The following is a 13052-nucleotide window of genomic DNA, read 5'->3' as shown; positions in this document are numbered from 1 at the left end:
TTTAATATGGTTAATCAAGATTCATAGTAAAAGGAATTTGAAGATAAGTTGGGACTATAATTCTTAGTCTTTTAGATTGTTTGGAGGTAAGTTTGGAGGTAAGGGATGATGATGAAGAAGAAGAAATTATGTTAACCTCTATGAGGCTAAATATAGTCTATGGGACAGATTCCTTCACAAACCAATTTCTGCATTTCAACCCTTTTCTTGTTCAGAATGATGATGAGAGCGCCTAACTTGTCCAGACACCCTTCATTGAATAGATTGCCCCAAGAACTGACTGCCTAGATGTATGTCTTGTTTGTAGCAGAGGTAGGTGCTTCCTACAAGAAGTATGAGGCAGTCCCATATAATTATAAGTTATTTGTACACACCCATTTAGAGACCAAGTATCATGGGCTATAATTGAATCTTTCTTTCTTTTTTTCTTAATAGTTGCACATCTAATTCATTTATTCATTAGTAGTCCTCCATCCTCTCAAGCTCACCATAAAAAAATTATTAAACATTTTATTTGTGGGTGTGTAACTACCTATTACTTGCTAGATTTTTTAATATATAATTTTTGAAAATGGCAACAATATCTTAGATATTTTATGGGGTTTTCCCTAATATCCTCTTTGATTTTTGAAAATCTATCTTTTTGGAAATATCTCATTTATCTTAAATTTAAATTCGAAAATGAGGTATGCATCCTCAATTTTTTTTGTTGTTGTTTTTCCTTTACTTTTTCCTCATTACCTTCATCCTTCCTCGAATGGCAGCTCTACTATGTGCTTAATTTGGTTTGTCCATCTAATCAAAAATATTTTTGATCTTGTTCATCCATCGAGTCTCTGGTTTTCTATAAGTTGAGAACATGTCCTTCATTCAAATGATCTAACTTTTAGCTTTGTCGTTATGTCCATAATCTAATTTTCATGCATTGTTATTCTATCTGGCAATCTAACTTTCGAGCAATCTCATTTTGTTAAATCATTTAATCATCTAGTTTAATAGTTTCATTTAGGTGAACTCATTTAATCTTTGAACCACATTATTCCTTGATATCACCCTTGCTTTCATGTATACTTGCACCTACACAATGTCAGTGACATCAAATTAGAGTAGAAAGAAAGAACAATGGAACCACATTGAAGGAATGGTGATATTTGCCTTTAGCTTTCATTTTTCATTTCAATGTCTCTATTGTTAGGATTAGGATAGATTAGCATAGTTATTTAAGAAGTTGAGATTTTTTTGATTATGTTGTGGTTTGATTGATTTCTAACCATCTTGATTTTCTCGATCTAAATCTGGTGAACCCGACATGAACTACGCATCTCATTGATATCTTTGTGAGTTTTTTATCATTTACAGGTACCCAAGAAGCGATTTTTTATCAAAAATTAACTTTTGCACCTTTCGAGCTCTCAGAGGTCAAACATGTGCAGTTGATGCCCAAAATTGCGCAGCTGGTTCACAAAATTGCACACTTGGCACACATAACTGTACAGTTGGTTCATAAAGTTACACGGTTGGTCACTAAAACTTTACAGGTTGTCTAAGAAATTGCACAGTTTGTTAGGCTTATCCATTTGCATCACTGACTTTTGACATGCAGGGTTTTGTCTAATTTGATTTGTCACATGCAGAAATTTCAGTAATTAGGGTTTTGACTTGCATATTTGAAAGACCTAATGCATGCATGCAAGTTAATTGATTTAAATTTTAGTTACAATCTTCACCTAGATCTTAATTAGGGGTTAATTGATTTCAATTTTAGTTACAATCTTCACGTAGATCTGAATTAGGGATTAATTGATTTCAATTTCAGTTACAATCTTCATGTAGAACTTAATTAGGGGTTAGTTGATTTCAATTTAAATTTACAATCTTTACTTAGATATTAATTAGGGGTTAATTGATTTCAATTTTGATTCACAATCTTCATCTAGATCTAATTAGGAGGTCAATTCACTCTCTTCATCTCAATTGCAATCACACATAAGCTCAAATAGGAGGGTTTTGATTTCAAACATGATCCAAGATGGTTCTCCCTGGTGAGAACATTACCCTCGTGCTTCAACCCAACCTAGGATTTGAAACTGACCAAGAGGGCGTTATCACTGGATTAAACAACCTTGCATGGAAAACCAAAACCAATTATCTTGAATACATGCGTACTATCTTTTTCACTAAAGAGGAAGAGGATAGATCCCAACATCTTGAAGATGCTATGAGAAGAGAACTTGAACAACAAAGAGCACAATAATGACAAAGAGAACAAGAGAGAATCAAAGCTTTTCAACCACCTCCTCCACAGCCCCTATAGGATTTGAGCCTTTCTTTAGTTAGTTTTAAGTGTCTTGCATCCTTAGTTTAGGGTTTTGTCTCATATCATTGAAAAAATGAATTAAAAAATGCAATGCCTGGTAGAGTATAGTCTAGATTTCTAGGATATTGTCAAAGAGTGGAATGCAAGAAATTGAACAAACGCTTTCAAAAATTCCAATGAGTATAGAGACTATTCAACAAACCTGACGAGCACATCACCCTTACAATATATGAGATGCGTGTTTTTTCTTACACACAAAAGTACAACATGCACCTAACAACACCTATTCTAATACTTTGAGGATTTGATAACGTGTGTCTTCGAAAATGAATCAAGACAATTCTCCTTGTTGAGGAAGAGGAAGAAGCACCTGTACTCCAACCTGATTTAGGGTTCCACAATAAGCAAGAAGACATAATCTTTGAATTGCATGTTTTAGCTTGGAGAACAATTACTAATTGGGTTGTTTAGATGAACCACCTTTATTTAGGAAGAAGAAGAGAAAGCATGATGCCTCGAAGAAGCTTTGCAAAGAGAACAAGAACAAGAATGATGACTAGATTTTCAAGCAACTCCCGCACCTCCTCAATAATATTTTACACTTATTTTTCATCAATTTCACTTATTTCACTCTTAATTTGTTGTTTTACATTACCAATTTGTGAAATTGATCTTAATTTCTCTCTAATTTGCAAGATTAGTTAAGAGTTGCACAATTGGTCTATGAAATTGCACGCTTGGTCAATCTTGTTGCACACTTGGTCAATCTTGCAGTGTACTTGGTCAATAGAACTATGCAATTGGTCTCTAAACCTGCGTAATTGGCAAGTATAGGCAATTTGTAGATTAGGATTTTTTAATTGATTTTCAAAGGTTTCAATTTGATTTTATCATAAGGTTTCATGGGTTACTAATCAGTTTGTGCAACATATTGGAATCTATGGGATGAAGATTTAAAAAAATCAAACTACTAATTTTTTTGATACAGGACGATTGTCAAAGACTAAAAGCTCACACAAACTTATGCGATCGACTTTTCATTATATTATCTCACAACTGAATTTTATTAATGGGAATTGATGTGGATTGTCTTTTGTTTATCTTAGCTCACAATTGCTTTATTTAAAGGAAATGAACCTCTATCTTACGTGTTTTAAGCACTTGCTCATTTTGTAGGGTGGGCCCATTGTTGCATCAAGTATCTTTCCACCTTCCTTTGAGGTCTTGGGAGAAAGAGAAATGTGATAACGACACCTGCTTTTCTTTTTTTTTAGTAGAGAAATATTTATGTGGGGATTTCATCACCTCACAAGGGTATTTCGAAATAGGAATAGTTGTAGTGATTTCATTACCTCTTAGCAATTTTCAAGCATTATCTCTCTTTAGGTTGCTATATAAAAGGCTTTGCCAAAAGATTGTTTGTGGTTGGAGTGAAATCTAAATTTAGGTCTTCTGATAAGGGTTGCAAGAGATATAAGTAGCTTTCTTTGCGACATCCACATACCAGCTTTGTTCCTCAAATAATTACTACAAACCAATGTTTTAGTAGCCCAAATCTCTTTGCTTGCTAGTGTAGGAGATCGGACCTCTAAAGCTGCCCCACATTGCTACTATTCATTGTAGAGACAAAAATTTTCCTTGGTTCATAGATCTTTGGATCTTCGAGGAAAAAAAATTGTGTGCCTATGTCATGGAGGGGATCCATTGTCATGAATATATCTAGTTGTCCGCTTTGTTTCAATATTTGGATTTATTTGAGTGGGGAATCAACAAGTAGTATCCTCTTTCCATCCTAGGTAGTGCATGCTTCAAAAGTATTTTTTATGTTAATACTAGTAAAATTTGGGCTAATTCAAGTCCCTTTCTCAAACTCTAAGTGTGTTTTAGAGTTGAGTCACAAACAACCTTCTTTGTCAACTTTGTCTTCTATGACTATTCATGCTAAATATTATCATTTCAAAATCCAAACTTGTCCAAAAGACTTCAAATATTTCCAACCAATCAAACAAAGAAACTTGTCCAACAAATCCAAACAATCCAAAATCTCAAATTGTCTCAAACTTGTCTCAACCATATATAGATTCCACCATAGAGTTGCATATTTGCATATTTGTCATCCTAGAATCATATCATAAGTTTTGCATAAGTCTTAGGTTCATTTCCATTTTCCTTAAACAATTTCATAATAGCTTGAATAATTGCCCCAATAAGTCTTAAACTTTGCACAAGTCTTATACCCATTCTATTTATCTCACTTCATAAGTTTTGCATGTCTTAGGTCCATTTCCATTTCCCCTAAATCATTTCGTAGTACTTTACATAATAGTTCATATCCTAAGTCCTAAATCTTAGTTGTCATCCTCAAATATAAACCATTCTTAGAGAGAATCCGTAAAGTCATCATATGTCCCGAGTCCTAGATTCATTTGATACAAAACATCTTAGGATAGATTCATAATCTTTCCTTCATCTTAGAATCATCTTTGCATTGTCCTCGTTATCACCATAGATTATCTTTTCATGTCTTGCATTTCACCTAAGTCATATGTACACTTATTGGCATTATTGTCTTCACTATAGATCATATCACTTCTTTAGTATCAATCTTCATTTTACACTTAAGACCATAAAACCAAAATCTTGGAATCCAAGAAACATCAAATCTTAAGATCAAACTTTGCATTATTGTCATAGAAGTCATACCTTGTCAACATTCCTTCTCATTTGCAATCACTATTAGGTCAAACCCAAGCTCATCAATCTAGCCACAGGCATGACGCTATCATAATCTTGTCCTTTAGAGGTCTCGACTTCATTGTAATTTCTCAAGGTCTCATCTTTAGGTTTGTAGTCGCAAAGATCCAAAAAATCCCAAAATACAAAAACGTAGGTTTCATTATCTTCAATTTGCATAGATTGTTCATTTTCCAAAGATCCCAAAATATAAAAACATAGGTTTCATTATCTTCAATTTGCATCTTATTCATTTTTGCAAAATCCAAAACATTAGTATAATTCATAGTGCATATGGTTGAAACACGTTCCCAAATTTCTAGAAAATAATGAGAAACTATGGAAGAGACACCATTGAGACAATCACATTCAACACAATCAAAAAATATTATGCAACCCATCTTAAATCTAGAAATAGATCCAAACCCACAACTTCAATTTGATATGACTCATGTAGGGTTAGAACCTCATTCCCAAACAGTGAAACCAAGAGAACAAAATGTTCCTTTAACAACACCTTTCAATCTACCACCAAGTCTGGACTTAGATCCATCAAACGAAGGCTACATTCAATCGGGGCCATTTTCAAGAACATAATCAGTTTTATACCTAGACTTTAGTTATGTTAGACCTAAATCATCCTTAAACATAAACATGCAATCAGATGCATCATCTAATTCAAAGTCTTCACTAGAGAGCCATTTCTCCTTAACTAAAGTATCACAAAAACAAATTGACAAATCTATAAGCAATCCAAGAATTATTGAAACTTTGAAACAATTGATTTTCAAAGACTCGTTGTGATTTTTCAATCAACTCAAAGAAAAACTGGCATCAACACTTGAATACTAAGTCACATTAGGAGAACTTGAGTCTCAACTTGGAATGTGAGAAAAGATACATCGTGTCCAACAATAGTTCAAAAAAACCTCCCACAAAAAATAAATCAAGCCCCAGGACTTACAAAACAAGACTTAGGGAAAATACCTCACAAGAAATTAATTGTGCAAATTCCCTCAAAGACATCATTCGAAAAATTTGATAATCCATTATTTAGTATCACATCATTGAGACATCAAATGGATCCATATAAGGTATTGGTATCACAAGTAACAATAGGAACCTTGGCATGCACTATTCAACCTACAACATCAAATGTTCTTCAAACAGGTCCACAACAACCCATTACTTAAGAAGTGGTTACATATACAATAGGAATTCCATACATACCACCCTTGAACAAGAATAGACAAACATAATTTAATGCTTCCCTCGTACAAGCAACCTCTTCTAAAACAACTGCAAATGTCCAAGTAGATTATATGCAAATGCAATCTTCTAAACTAGCAAAGATTGCACCACAAATTGACATACCCATTCCCACAATACAAATAAACGCCAATACACAACAAGGTCAACCAAGCAATATTCTTCCACAAGAGGGTGTAAATATCATGTCAAAATCTAAGCCTTCTAAACATAAAAAATGCAAAACAAAAATGCTTGACAAACTGCTTGGGAGATTACGATACACACAATCGACAATTCAAGAACAACAAGTTCCTCCACAATATTAATAATAGATGCAACCAACCATGCAAGTTGGTACCCAATATTGATCTCAATAACCCCAAGCTTATCAAAATGTTGGACTAACACACTAATTAACACAACAACAACCAATTTTCCAACCATATTAAAAAGACCAACAATAACAATTTGTGCCACAATACTAACAATAGATACTTAGAGTTCCCTGATTTCAACAATAGGTGACACAATCAGGAACCCAACAAAAAATACCAATGATACAATTGTAACAACAACAATGCCACCCTTTGTAAACAATTCAAACTCAAGATGACTGGTCCAACAAACACAACAATTTAAACCCTATACACAATCAAACAGGCAATTTCAACCTCACACATAATCCAACATTCAATATCAACCCCAAGTTCAGCTCATAGTGCAATGTCAATAGCCACAATAGCAAGATCAATACCAAGACGCAAATGCGGCACAATATGGCAACCCATGCCAAGACACACCAATATAAAGTACACCTCGATCCACTATTCCCAAATATCAAGAGAAATATCCACTCAGAGGAACAATATATAGGCCTCAATATCATGCAAGAATGAGTGATGAACCTCCTAGACAAGGACCTTTTGATGTGATGATGCAACAAATTAAGAAATGATCCAAGAAAGTTGAAGCATTATAGACAAAAGGGATTAAAAGAAGTTACACACCATAGGACTTATATCCTAATCCCTTCGACAAAAGTTTGTACATGCCTCCTTTCCCTAAAAAACTTTAGTGTACCTAAATTTGACAATTATAGAGGAAAAGGAAACCCAAAAGATCATATCAGAGAATTCTAAGTGTCTTGTATGAAAATTCACTATGATGACACGTATCTCATGTGTTTATTCTCACAAAGTCTATCTGCACAAGAAATGAATTATTATGCCCGACTACCCGATAACATTGTGTCATGGAATGAGTTATCTGAAAACTTTATTTGTCATTTTGCCTTGAATATAGACAATAAAGTCATCATGATCGACCTTTGTACTACTAAACAAAAAAAAAGAGAATCCTCCATGACATTTTTATAAAGATGGAAAAACTTAGTCAGTCAGTGTCCATTCAACATCCTTGAAGAACAAAAAGTCAACCTATCTATTGAAAACCTAGTACCAGAATTAATGTACAAATTAAAGATCAAGTCCTACCACTATCGACAAACTTGTCAAGAAATAGACAAGCATTGAGAAATCTCTTATACAAAAATGGGTTATCAAAATCTCTAAAGACAACACCAACAACCCTAGCAGTTCCAATGATAATAGAAAATTCTGGTCTAGAAACAAGAATGTTACCAACAACGGGTTTGTGGATGCAAAGAAAGTAAACAATACACAAACAAAACTCATCCTTAAAGGAGTCATACCACCAAATACTCAAACAAACAATTAGTCTCAATGACAAACCCAAAATAAAGTACAACTCAACAATAAGATCGAGCAACCAATGCTATGCAACATAACCAATAGCAAAGACCTCCTCAAAATAGAGACACACCTCCTCACCAGTTTACAGCATTGAGGGACCTATTGAGTTTGTATTAAAACATTTACATCAATCAAATATTGTGCAACTAACCTAGATAAAAAAATGAGCCAACAATAAAACATAGGTGGTGGAATGACAACCAATAGTGTTAATATCACCAAACAAAGGGGCACAAAACTCCTTCTTGTTTCCAGCTAAAACATCTGGTACAAGACTTCATTGACCAAGGTTTGGTTGAGATAAATTATCTGACATGTTCCTCAAACACATACCATACCATATTCAAGACTCTATTACTTGATCATGATAAATAAAAGGCCCCCACATCTAATTCTGACTCAAAAGGCAATGTTAATTACACCAATGCTTTCCATTAATATATGATTGATTGTATTCAAATATTAGATAGTCGTGTATCTACCATAAATAATCAAGGATCCAAATTCCTAATGCATGATAACTACCTGACGTTCTAAGGTTGTTTTGCAAGGAGCTCCTTTTACGACACAAGTCACTAGCCAATATAATATCCTTGATCATTTAGGAAAAATACCAACACAAATATCTTATTGGAATCAAAGAACACTGAGAGGGGGGTGAATCAGTGTTCTGCCGGTAATATAGATTTTACCTTATTATAACACACACATAAAAACTAATAAATGAAGAAACATATAACATGAAGTAAATAAACCAGCCACATGAATGAACACCATAACACACTGAATTTATACATGGAAAACCTCAAAGAGGAAAAACCACGGTGGGATTTGTGACCCATGATATCAATTCGTTGGCCATATGAAAGAATTACATAACATTGGGGCCTACACATGTAGGAAGGCACACTACTCAACACAAAAGAGTCTCACTAACTACAAGCTTCTGTTGAGATAAAATAGTAATGGTGAACTCACAAAATGCATCTGCAATGCCAAAAAGAGTTCTGGTTATAGCTCTGTTCTATACCGGTTCATAAACTCTGAACCCTTCTATTAGTATCTCCTTTCCTCCAAGAATGCTTTACAAACCATCTACTGATCATAGCGTGATATAAATTCCGCATACAAATGACCTACATACATATCCTTCGCATCACGCAGTTCTACTTCCTTGTCATATAAACTCTTCTATTCCATATATCACAATGACCTAATAAATTGACTTATATACCCTTTACAAATAATATGCCTTATGTCGGCTTACAATACATTACAAAAGATATTCAATGTCGGCCCTATACAAAATGATTTTACAAATTATACCTTTCAGATCCCAAACTGATGTCGGCTCCACTGAAGTGTTGGATGTCGGTGTCGGTGATAACCTTGAATACTCCAATGTCGATATCTGTCGTTGTATGCCTCCTAATGCCGGTGTATGCCTTCTATAGAATCTTGTTTCCATCAATGATAATATATGAATCCAATGAGTGTCAATTGCCAACAATCTCCCCCTTTGGCATCGATGGCAACACTCATGTGAAAAATGGATTCCCTGTTGGTTCAACTGAAACATGAAACATGCTCCCGCTAAGCTGATTGACTATGTTTGCAATATACTCTGTGTCTGATATCCTCCCCATATTTTTCACATACATATACTCCCCCTTTGGAATCAATGCCAAAGACCGGTGAAATAATTAAAATAATTGTTAAGAATTTGTGCAAAAGAATGAAAAATTACAGATTACTTTACCGGAGCTTGACCAATCTCAATATTTTTGGATAAGCTTTCACTGGAAACTGTATATAGGTATCCCAACCGGTTTTGAATATTTCAGATTTGGATACAAGTCCACTCAGTAAATGTGCAAGTGTTTCTTTCTCAGTGACTTCTGTCGGTGTGGGCTTCGCAAGCATATCCATACATTCCCTCTTATGGACACCAAGTGAATCCAATCTTGGACTCACCAAACCTCTGAGACTCCTTGCTCTTCGAATGATCTTGTCTCTTTCTTTTTCAAAAGAAAAAAATTGGTTCTCCAAGGTCAAAATTTGTCCATCAATGGATGTTGTAAGTGAAATTATTCCATCAAAAGAATTAGCAATATTAGCAATCTTTTCATGTAACTCCTTTATCCTCTTATCTACATTTGCTGTAAGAATCTCTATATTACAACAGAACATGTAGATGTTAGTACACTGTTTCAAAGAATTTTCAATAAGTATAAGTTTCCCTTGAATCTTCCTCTTTTCTATCTCAATAATCTGATCAAAAGTGGCTCTCTTAGCCAAAGTAAATCTTTCAAGTGCTTGCCAGTCGGAAATCTGCTGCAATGATTGAAAGTTTTTAGATGTGTGCTCTGTCAATACCTTAATCTTGCTGGAAGGGCTTGCTTCATTTTCAATCATACAATCAGGAATCAATCTATGCAAAATTGTTATTGATTGATCTATTATTCCTTTGTGTGCAGATCCCTCCTTCATTAGCTTTTGAGTAGCCATCATCATTAGCTTTGTGGGACTCATCTCGGTGATTGATTTCTTCTCAACTTGAGAAGTGTCAATTGCCAAAAGTTTTGTTGGGGAATCAACTGCCGGTATGGTATTGGGTGTCTTATCAGTCTCCTTTTCCTTATCCTCTCCTGGTGTATCCCTTTTCTCATCCTCTTTTGCACCAGTGGCTTTGCCACTTGGTGTAGTATCTGTTACTGTCGATGGAGTATTATCCACAATATTATCAGTGCCCTATACATTATCTACATTGCCTTGCTCGAACTGTAAAAATGTTGTCTCTGTCGGTATAGTTTGTACACTCATCAATTTTAGGTCTACCTGTCGGTGGTGTCTGTACACTCTTATTTACTGTCGATTCATTCAAAATTTGATCTAAACTTCCCAAATTCCTTTCCCTTTAGATTTGTCCAGAATGGCGGGAGCAGTTGCCATAGCAAATTCTTCTTGAGAAGTAAGGAAATCGGGATTCTTTTGGAAAAATTTGGACCAACCATCTCTGGTCTCATTTATTATCTCATTTACTCTACCCATACTTAAGCCTATTTGTCGGGTTTTGCTGCTAAAGATTGTTCTATTTGCAACATCTATACACCTTTTTCTTTTCCTCATTATTAATAGAACCACTCATCTTCAAAAGTTCAACTTCCTTAATTTCTCTGTCCCTCCTAATTGCATCTAATCTCCTTGCATCTAACTTGCTATACAATGAAAAAGGAATTTCCTTCAAAATCTCTACCAAAGCCTTCTTATATATGTCTAAATGTAACAAAATTGCTTCTTCCATTCCATTTTGCTCATTATCATGTAATCTTCATAGAAATTTGACACATTCTTGAAGATTCCATCTTTAGTTACCTCATCTATCAATTCTGCACAAGTCATTGGGGGGATGATGGTAACATTACCAGATTCAATTGCTTCATCAATCACACTCTTTTTCTTCTTGTTGGGGGTTGCAGGAGTAGATGGAGCAGGTTGCCTCTTCTGAGTAGGTTTCCTTGCCGAATGTGTGGATGTTGTTGTTACCTTTCTTACTAGCTTCCTCCTTGGTTCCACCTTCTTCTCTTCTATCGGAGGCTTGTCAGCTTTCTTCCTCTGTACCCTTCTGAATGCAAGAGGTTGATTATCCCCTAGATTAGAGTCAGAAGTGATAGAAGAAATGAAATTCTCAGGCCTCTTTACCTCAGGGGCACTAGCCGTTGTCGGTTGATCTACCGGTTTAGATCTTGAACCTAGTTCTATATCTATCCTGTGAATTACATTTTGAACAAATGCAGACATTTTGTCTATTTTATTTTCCCTCCTTTTCTTATTGAAACCAATTTTAACCTCAAGAGCCTTCTCTTCTACAATGCCAAAGTGTTCAGCCTTATCATCCAAAGGAGCATCAATCAAGATTTTAGCATATAGTTCCAAGATGTTGTCATCAACTTCATACCCCAATTTAGTGACCCATATTGTTCTTGGTTCCACCGCTTCCATCAGTGTCTCATCTATTTTCACCATAAAGAAGATATCAGTGGAATATTTCTCCATAATATGTTTGGAGATTCTCTCCCTCAGTCTCATGTTCTCTTGAAAAGTTTTAAAGTAGCCCCAAAGCTTCTCATCCCTGTTGCTGCCAAGACCGGTGATTGCATCTTTGATCTGCATACCTATGGGCATGTCATGAGACGAATGTTTTTTTCCCAAACTCGGTAGCTCATTCATGAAATATAGCATTAAGCGGACAATAAGATTGCCAAACTTGAATGTTCCTTTCTTAACACCTTTGATTTTGCCAAGATTCAACATTAATTCACTTCTTAACCATTCACACAAGTCATACTTTCCATTATTCTTTATCATTTGATATGTAACATGGATACAGGAACTGGAAATAGAGTTCAATCAACTTGATTGAGTTACCTTGTAGGCGATGATCATGCTGGCAAATTTTATATTTGTATCTTTAATGGTGCTGGCCCTCATTGATCTTCCATCATGGGTTGCGTCGGTGAGCTTTTCAACCTCAATGTTGGAGATCTTCTTTCTTGGTTCTTGTCCAACTTTGGGTAAGTCGGTGACCGCCTGAATTTCTTCTTTGGTGATCATGTGAGGCCAGTCCAGCTAGATGAATTCATTATGGACCCTGCTTAGAGCATATCTGATCACTTCATCCTTGAATTCTGGTATTAACAGGATTCTAGTTAACCCTAGGTCTTCAATGATTTGATATTCCAACTTGCTTGTTCCGAAGCTACCTAGTATCACAGATTAATACATTCCCTTAATTTCCTTAGTGCCTAAATCCTCCAATGTGCAGTGAATATAGGCCCTGACATCTTCCACATAAACCACTCCATCAGGAACCCTAAAAAATGCGCCAATAGAGTCTTCCTTCATCGCAATTTGAGGAACTTCCTTGAAAACAGGCCTAAGCCTATCCTTAAACTCAACAACAGTGGGATTCACAATGA

This window comes from Cryptomeria japonica, chromosome 5 (assembly GCF_030272615.1).
Source record: "Cryptomeria japonica chromosome 5, Sugi_1.0, whole genome shotgun sequence".
NCBI lineage: Eukaryota > Viridiplantae > Streptophyta > Pinopsida > Cupressales > Cupressaceae > Cryptomeria > Cryptomeria japonica.
This window is presented reverse-complemented; position numbering follows the sequence as displayed.